The sequence below is a fragment of the Physeter macrocephalus genome, chromosome 14 (genome assembly GCF_002837175.3).
Source record: "Physeter macrocephalus isolate SW-GA chromosome 14, ASM283717v5, whole genome shotgun sequence".
NCBI lineage: Eukaryota > Metazoa > Chordata > Mammalia > Artiodactyla > Physeteridae > Physeter > Physeter macrocephalus.
In genome coordinates, this window is record NC_041227.1 from 58,074,964 (window position 1) to 58,082,844 (window position 7,881).

The window sequence follows — 7,881 nt, forward strand, 5'->3', positions numbered from 1 at the left end:
TACAGTGGAATATTACTCAGCCATAAAAAGGAACGAAACTGGGTCATTTGTAGAGACATGGATGGACCTAGAGACTGTCATACAGAGTGAAGTAAGTCAGAAAGAGAAAAACAAATATAGTATTTTAATGCATATATATGGAATCTAGAAAAATGGTACAGATGAACCGGTTTCTAAGGCAGAAATAGAGACACAGATGTAGAGAACAAACATATGGACACCAAGGGGGGAAAGAAAGGGGGGATGAATTGGGAGATTGGGACTGACATATATACATTAATATGTATGAAACAGATAACTAATAAGAACCTGCTGTATAAAATAATAAAATTCAAATAAAATAAAATAAAATTTTAAAATAAGCATTTCAAATATTCAGAAGAAAGGCAAATTTTTTTCTAATATTAAGTTCTCTAAACAGTGACTGACGAGGATCTTTGTTTTAAAAGTAACACAGAAAATGCTTAAGTCTCATTAAAACAAACTGTGATTTCCAGACCCCTTCCCCCCAAAAATAGTTTCTCCAGATTTATGGTAACTTAAAACTTTAGAGTTTTGCTAAATTAAGTTAATTGATGGAAATTCATTGAATATCCAGATCATTTCAAATAAGATAAACTACTGGAACATTAGTTGCTGAACAAGTCTAAGTTTACCTACTTTTGTCTTCTTATGAAGAAAAAGCTAAAGATGTTTGTGTTTATTAGACACATGCCTTATACCTTATTAAGGAAAGAAATTACACTGTGAGAAGATGTATGTTTCTAGAGGTTATAGAATATGTTCATAAGTTTTCCAATCAGGAAATATTGGTATGATAAACAGTTCACAATTGCTTACTCCTTTTTTTTTTTAAATTGAAGTATAGTTGATTTACTTAAAAAAATTTTTTTATACTTCCTAGTTTTCACTAGAAATTAAGGTTTTTAAAAGTTGAGAATTCAAATTAATATATGTAATTAAAACTAAAAATTAATAAGGAAGACATCTTTGTATGCAAGGGAAAAGAATGTATAAGGAATGGAAGTGCATTTTGTTAAGGGAAAGAAAGTAATTTGGCCCTAAAGCTGGTTATTTCTAAATGGGAAAGAAAATAAGGGACAAATTAATATGGATATGGAAAGTTATAGAAGGTATGCAAGAGGAAAAAAAAGAATCTTTACAAAGGAATTCTATGTGTGGTCAGGACTGACTAAGATTAGAATGAATTTAATTGAGTAAATGAATTTTAGTATTAAAAGCAGGATGGTGAAAAACCTGAATTTGGTTTCTCTCTCTCTGTTAAGAGAACAAATTTATTTGTTTGTTTGTTTGTTTTTGGAATAGCAAGCTGCTTTTGATAACAGATTGTATTTTTTTTATCTTTTAAGTACTTTATTGTAACTTTCTGTATTTGCATTTGAAATCTTTTATTGTCACTTTTACTAAATAAATATTGTTTCACAGTGACCTATGATCCTATTTGACCAAATATTTTGAAACATTTTGATATTTCTGACAAACTTCCTGAGAGTCAAATTCTAATTGAAGTTCTTTTGACCTCTAGCTAGCTTTGAGATGCTTCAGAGGGCCCCTAAAGTATCTCAGAGAGAGAGATTAAACTAATTAGGATTATTCAGTATGTTAAATTACATGGGAAATATTGTCAAGTGGTTGGAGACAAGCCTTCTTAGGTTATACTTTATGGGTAAATGTCATTAATATAGATATTCTAGAAATTACATGAAACTTCTAAGATTTTAATATGTCTTGGTAGAATATTATCAGTCATAACTCTAGTTATTATCTTAAAATATTGTACGTCACAGCAGTAACCAAGTTTCTTTGCCAATTGCATTGCAATCAGGTGTTTAACCATAGCTTTTAAAGTCTTTTATTGGGCTTCCCTGGTGGCGCAGTGGTTGAGAGTCCGCCTGCCAATGCAGGGGACACGGGTTCGTGCCCTGGTCCGGGAGGATCCCACATGCCGCGGAGCGGCTGGGCCCGTGAGCCATGGCCGCTGGGACTGCATGTCCAGAGCCTGTGCTCCGCAACGGGAGAGACCACAACAGTGAGAGGCCCGCGTACCGCAAAAAAAAAAAAAGAAATCAAATCTCAAAAGTTCTAGGCTTGATACTGAAAAGATTAGCCCTCTGAGTTGTTTCCATTCTCATACTTGCATGTACTTCAGCTTTAGAATAAGTCCACCTGAAAGTTGTCAGATGAGATCTCCAACTCCTTCCCTGGCACCCGTGCCTCCGTGAAGAATCTGACTTGTTCAGAAAAATGGTAGATAAGGACAGATTTCACCTCTCCACTCAGCTGGCTGCAAATTCTGGCTCTATGGGAGACAGGCCTGAAACAAATTAATAGACATTAGCTGTTATGCCAGGCACTCTCCTAGGCCTGCTAATTTAATGCTCTCAAATGCCACATGAGGTGGGTATTGTTACTAGTGAAGAAACTGAGGTTACAGAGGTAACTTGCCCAAGTGGATGGAGTTCCTCTGTTCTGTCAAATCCCCATGGCCTGATGTGTAAATACGGCCCCAAGGAGCCTTTTCCTTGCACTGAATTTACTAAATAACCATGCTATCTCGGCTGCCTACCTGATTGTTTAGCAACAAATACCTGCTAACACTGAAACCTTAGGACCTGTTTGTATTTAGAGAAAGTTCAAACCAACAGGGTCCTACTGTATAGCACAGGGAACTATACTCAATATCTTCTAATAACCTATAATGGAAAAGAATCTGAAAATGAATATATATATGTATATGTATACACATATAAGTATATATAATAAAGAAAATATATATATAAGTGAATCACTTTGCTGTACACGTAAAACTAAAACAACATTGTAAATCAACTATACTTCAATAAAAATTAAAAATAAAAAATGTTTTAAATCAAAAAATAAAGTTCAGAGTGGCAAATCCTATAGACATTTCACCCACACGAAGTAATTACAGATCACTATCCAGATACACAATGATTGCGGCTCAAACTGTTGGTTTTTAAGTTCATATGGACTTTACTTCTGTTGATCATATGTTTGTTTTTATAAAGTAGAAAAGTTCACTAGGATTTACTCAAACACAGATTACTTCCTGAAGTTGTCTAAAGCCATACAGAATTCAACCTGGGCATTCTCTTCTCTTGAGCATCTTTCATGGGAGATATTCAAGATGATTCTAGAACATTATCTTCTTTATCGATATCCAGAAGACTAGATAGAGTAGAACTCTAGTCGGATCAGTCATGCTCCTTATGGGTACAAATAAACTTCATACAAATAAACAATGTCCTTCTGAAATGACTTCTTCAGTCAACCTTTCAATGGTAATTCTTGCAATTCTTTGTAATTCTTTTTCTCTTCTTTCTGCCACCAGCAAAAATCCGCCGTGGCTGGGATCCCACGTGCTCCTATTTTAACCACCTTGTCACAGGAGATGCAGCATGAAAGGCATTTCTTGATTTTGTACCGCCAATTCATCATTCACTTTATGTCAGGATATTTGCTGTTATCGATTGGAATGGCTCTGTCAGCTAAAGACTGGATAAGTTTTATCCTTGGACTGCTCCTTCTCTGGGTTCTGATACTCAACATATGAATATTATAGCACAACAAGAAGGTGAGTCAAAGGCAAGCAAAGCATTATGGTGTCTACCTGAAGAAGGAACCTCCACCTTCATCTGGGATGCAAGAGCCAGAATGAGCCTATTATCCATTTTTGTGTGCAGAGCCAGGCCTCAAATGTATCTCCATTTCATTTATTCTTCTTAAACCTGAAAAAAATTTTAGTTTTTAAGCTATAGCAACAAAGACCTTGCTTCTATTCAGTTCATTTCCATTTTCAGAAAAGCTTTTCTTAGATTGTGTTTGGGGTAGAGGGAAAAATTCTTCTTAATAATTCCAAGTTCTCTCCACATGTTAGTGATACAATAAATAACCAACCGAAGAGGTGGGTTTAGGGAGAAATTCTTCAGAGCCAGTTTACTAAACCTTTCCTAAATCCAACAATCAGTGTTCTCTAGAATAAACAGGGCAAAATTCCTATTCCCATTTAACATCAACCAAGTCATCATTTAAAAGTTAAAGATGACCCAGTTTTAATAGCTTTTGCTACTTATAGAGCACAAGTTAGGTGGGACCAAGAAAACATCAACAAAATCAGTACCATAATCCCGGTTCGTTAAACAGAAACGACGTGCGTAGGATGAATATGTCTTTTTTCCATTCTCAGGATTTTGATATTGCCTGATAACAGAAATGTGGGCTGAAGCCTAAGCTCTTTGCCTCTTTCTCCCACAGGATATTTTTCCTTCTCTCACAGCCACCCACTATGAAAAGGAAAGCAACCGAGCCAGGACTTTCAGGGCCGGATAGACATGTTTCGATTCCTCTACATCAGTGGTAATCCACTGGGACAGTTTTGCTCCTAGGAAACACTTGGCTATGTCTAGAGTCATTTTTGGTTGTCACAACCTGGGGGTGGAGAGGAAGGTCCTACTGGCATCTACCCACAAGTAGAGCCCAGAGGTGCTTGCAAAATGTCCTACCGTATAAAAGACAGCCTTCCCACAACAAAGAATTACCCAGGATAGTCTGTATTAGTCTGCTTGGACTGCCATAACAAAACACCATAGACTGAGTGGCTTAAACAACAGAAACTTTCGCAGTTTTGGAGGCTAGAAATCTCATACTGAGATGATGGCAGACTTGGTTTCTGGTGAGGATTCTCTTCCTGGCTTGTAGGTGGCCACCTTCTGGTTGTGTCCTCAAATGGACTCCTCTCTGTGCATGTGGAGGGAGAAATCTTTGGTGTCCCTTCCCCTTCTTATAAGGACATCAGCCCTATTGGCTTAAGGCTTCACCCTTATTACCTTACTTAATCTTTATTACCTCCTTATGGGCCTTCTCTCCAAAGAAAGTCACACTAGGGATTGAACATATGAATGTTGGCAGGACATAATTCAGTCCATAAGAAGGAGCAAATGTCAACAGTGCCAAGAAGAAAGCTAAGATAGCCAAAAGGGAGAAACAGCCCAAATATTCATCAGTGGATGAATGAATAAACAAAATGTATATCCATACAATGGAATACTTTTAGCCTTAAAAAGGAATGAAGGGACTTCCCTGGTGGCACAGTGGTTAAGAGTCCACCTGCCAGTGCAGGGGACACGGGTTTGAGCCCTGGTCCAGGAAGATCCCACATGCTGCAGAGCAACTAAGCCCGTGCGCCACAACTACTGAAGCCCATGCACCCTAGAGCCCACCTGCCACAACTACTGAGCCCATGCACCGCAACTACTAAAGCCCACGTGCTCTAGGGCCCTCATGCTGCAACTACTGAAGCTTGCGCACCTAGAGCCCATACTCCGCAACAAGAGAAGCCACCGACCGCAATGTGAAGCCCGCGCACCGCAATGAAAAGTAGCCCCTGCTCGCCACAACTAGAGAAAGCCCGGGCGCAGCAACGAGGACCCAACACAGCCAAAAATTTTAAAAAAATAAATAAAAATAAAATTTTAAAAAAGAAAGAAATTCTGACACATGCTAGAAAATCAATGGGCCTTGAACAACATGGATGCTAACTGAAAAAAAAAAACAGACACAAAAGGACAAATATTTTATGATTCCTCTTAAATGAAAGGTACCTAGAATAGTCAAAGTCATAGAGACAGAAAGTAGAATAGTGATTACCAGGTGCTGATGGGGAGGGAATGATGAAGAGTTACCATTGAATAGGTATAGACTTTCAGTTTGGGAAGATAAAGTTCTGGAGATGGATAATGGTGATGGTTGCACAGCAGTATGAACATACTTAATGCCACTGAATTGTAGACTTAAAGGTAGTTAAAATGGGGTAGGTGATGTTGGCATCAGAGTGACATAGACATTCCTCATTTTTGTCCCTTACCCTAACCAACAACAAAAATTTGGCATCTATCCATGGACAAAGGTGCCATTGAGGGAGCTGTGGGATCCAGCACCATAGGCCAAGGGATGCAGGAGGAGTCTTGCCAACCTGTGCTCAAGTAATAGGCAGACAGACCTTGGTCCCAGCTATAGACCCTGCAGTGGCCCATGAACTGGTCCCAGATTCTCTCTGCTGTGGTCTGGGAGTCCCTAGAATCAACCATGGGTGAGAGAACCTTTGTTGAAGTCCAGCTTTCCAGAGGAAAAGTTCTCGGACATGAAAGGAGCAAAAAAATACAAGTCTGGACCAATGGAGAGGGTAAGAGGAACCACTTGACTTTACCCACATCATTCCTCCCCCAAGGCAGCCCAACTTGGTGCCAAGAGAGACCTCCTTGGCCCACGATTAATCTCCTGCAGGGGAAAGGGAGAGCATATGAGTGAGTGCCCAGCCTTCCCAGTTGTGCAGGATGCAGCCCAAGGGGCTCATTTCTCTCTTGCCCTATCCACAGTACTGAATCCTGAACTACATGACTGGAGAGCGGGAAGAGGCTGGGAGAGTGGAGATAGGATTCTGAGGGCTTTAAAGGGATGCAAATCCTACTAGCTGCAACGGGACTCCATCGGGAAGCCCGCCCAGGGACTCCATCGGGAAGCCCACCCATTCGTCACTGGGAATGTCTCACTTGCGAACTGGCCCACCGTCACCCTCAGTGCCCCAGGTGCTTCACCCACACCACACCACCCCTCTGGGGCCAGGTCCCTGTGTGTGCTCCTGACAGCAGCAGCAGGGAGAACAAACTTTGGTGCATAGCTAGTGGACACACACAGAAAGCCAGCCTGAATCTGTGGGCCGGGGACAGACCACAAGCTTGGTGGTGCTAAAGCTTTAGCACCACCTTTGGGAAAACGAAAGAGAAGCGGTCAGAACTTTGCAGCATCCAGAGAAGGCACAGAAGCATAAGAATTCTGCCACAAGAGGGAGCAAGAAGCATGGAGCATGTGTACCCATATAAGGTCTGAGAAAGCCTCAGAATCTCTAGCCTGGCCAATAGAAGGTATCTGTCTTCAGAAGGCAGTTAGTAAAGGCTGGAGAAGATGACTGCTACTTCAAATGTGAAGATAGCAAAGCAAAACTCCAAGGAACATAAAAGATCAAGGTAACATCACACCACCAAAGAATCAAAATAATCTTCCAGTATCAAGACCCAAAGACATAGAAATCTTCAATTCACCCAGTAAAGAATTCACATAGCTGTTTTAAGGAAACTCAATGAGCTTCAAGGAAACACAGAAAGACAATTCAACGAAATCTGGAAAACAATATACAAATAAAATGAGAGGTTTAACAAAGAGATAGAAATCGTAAAAAAGAACCAAACAGAAGTTCTGGAGCTGAAGCACACAATGAATGAAATGAAAAATGCAATAAAGGGACTTCCGTGGTGGCGCAGTTGTTAAGAATCTGCCTGCGGGGGGGCAGGGGGGAATGAATTGGGAGATTGGGCTTGACATATATACACTGATATGTAAAAAATAGATAACTAATAAGAACTGCTGTATAGCACAGGGAACTCCACTTCACTGTACAACAGAAACTAACACAACATTGTGAAACAACTATACCCCAATTAAAAAAAAAAAAAAAAAAGAATCCACCTGCCAATGCAGGGGACACGGGTTCGATCCCTGTTCCGGGAAGATCCCACATGCCTTGGAGCAACTAAGCCCATGCGCCACAACTACTGAGCCTGCGTTCTAGAGCCCACGAGCCACAACTACTGAGCCCATGTGCCACAACTACTGAAGTTTGCGCACCTAGAGCCCATGCTCCACAACAAGAGAAGCCACCGCAATAAGAAGCCTGAGCACTACATCAAAGAGTAGCTCCCGGGCTTCCCTGGTGGCGCAGTGGTTGAGAATCCACCTGCCGATGCAGGGGACACGGGTTCGTGCCCCAGTCCGGGAAGATCCCAC

The 7,881-nt window shown here is 40.6% G+C and overlaps 1 long non-coding RNA gene across 1 annotated transcript in view; it reads right to left on the reverse strand.

Moving 5' to 3' along the window:
- Positions 1-1,118: 1,118 nt before the first annotated feature.
- Positions 1,119-7,881, reverse strand: part of LOC129392769 (uncharacterized) — an 11,222-nt gene continuing 4,459 nt past the window's right edge. Inside the window, exons 2-3 of the long non-coding RNA XR_008619276.1 lie at positions 3,653-3,770; positions 1,119-2,335 (exon numbers count right to left, since the gene is read on the reverse strand). This is a non-coding gene — a long non-coding RNA (uncharacterized lncRNA). The remainder of the gene's footprint in view (positions 2,336-3,652; positions 3,771-7,881) is intronic.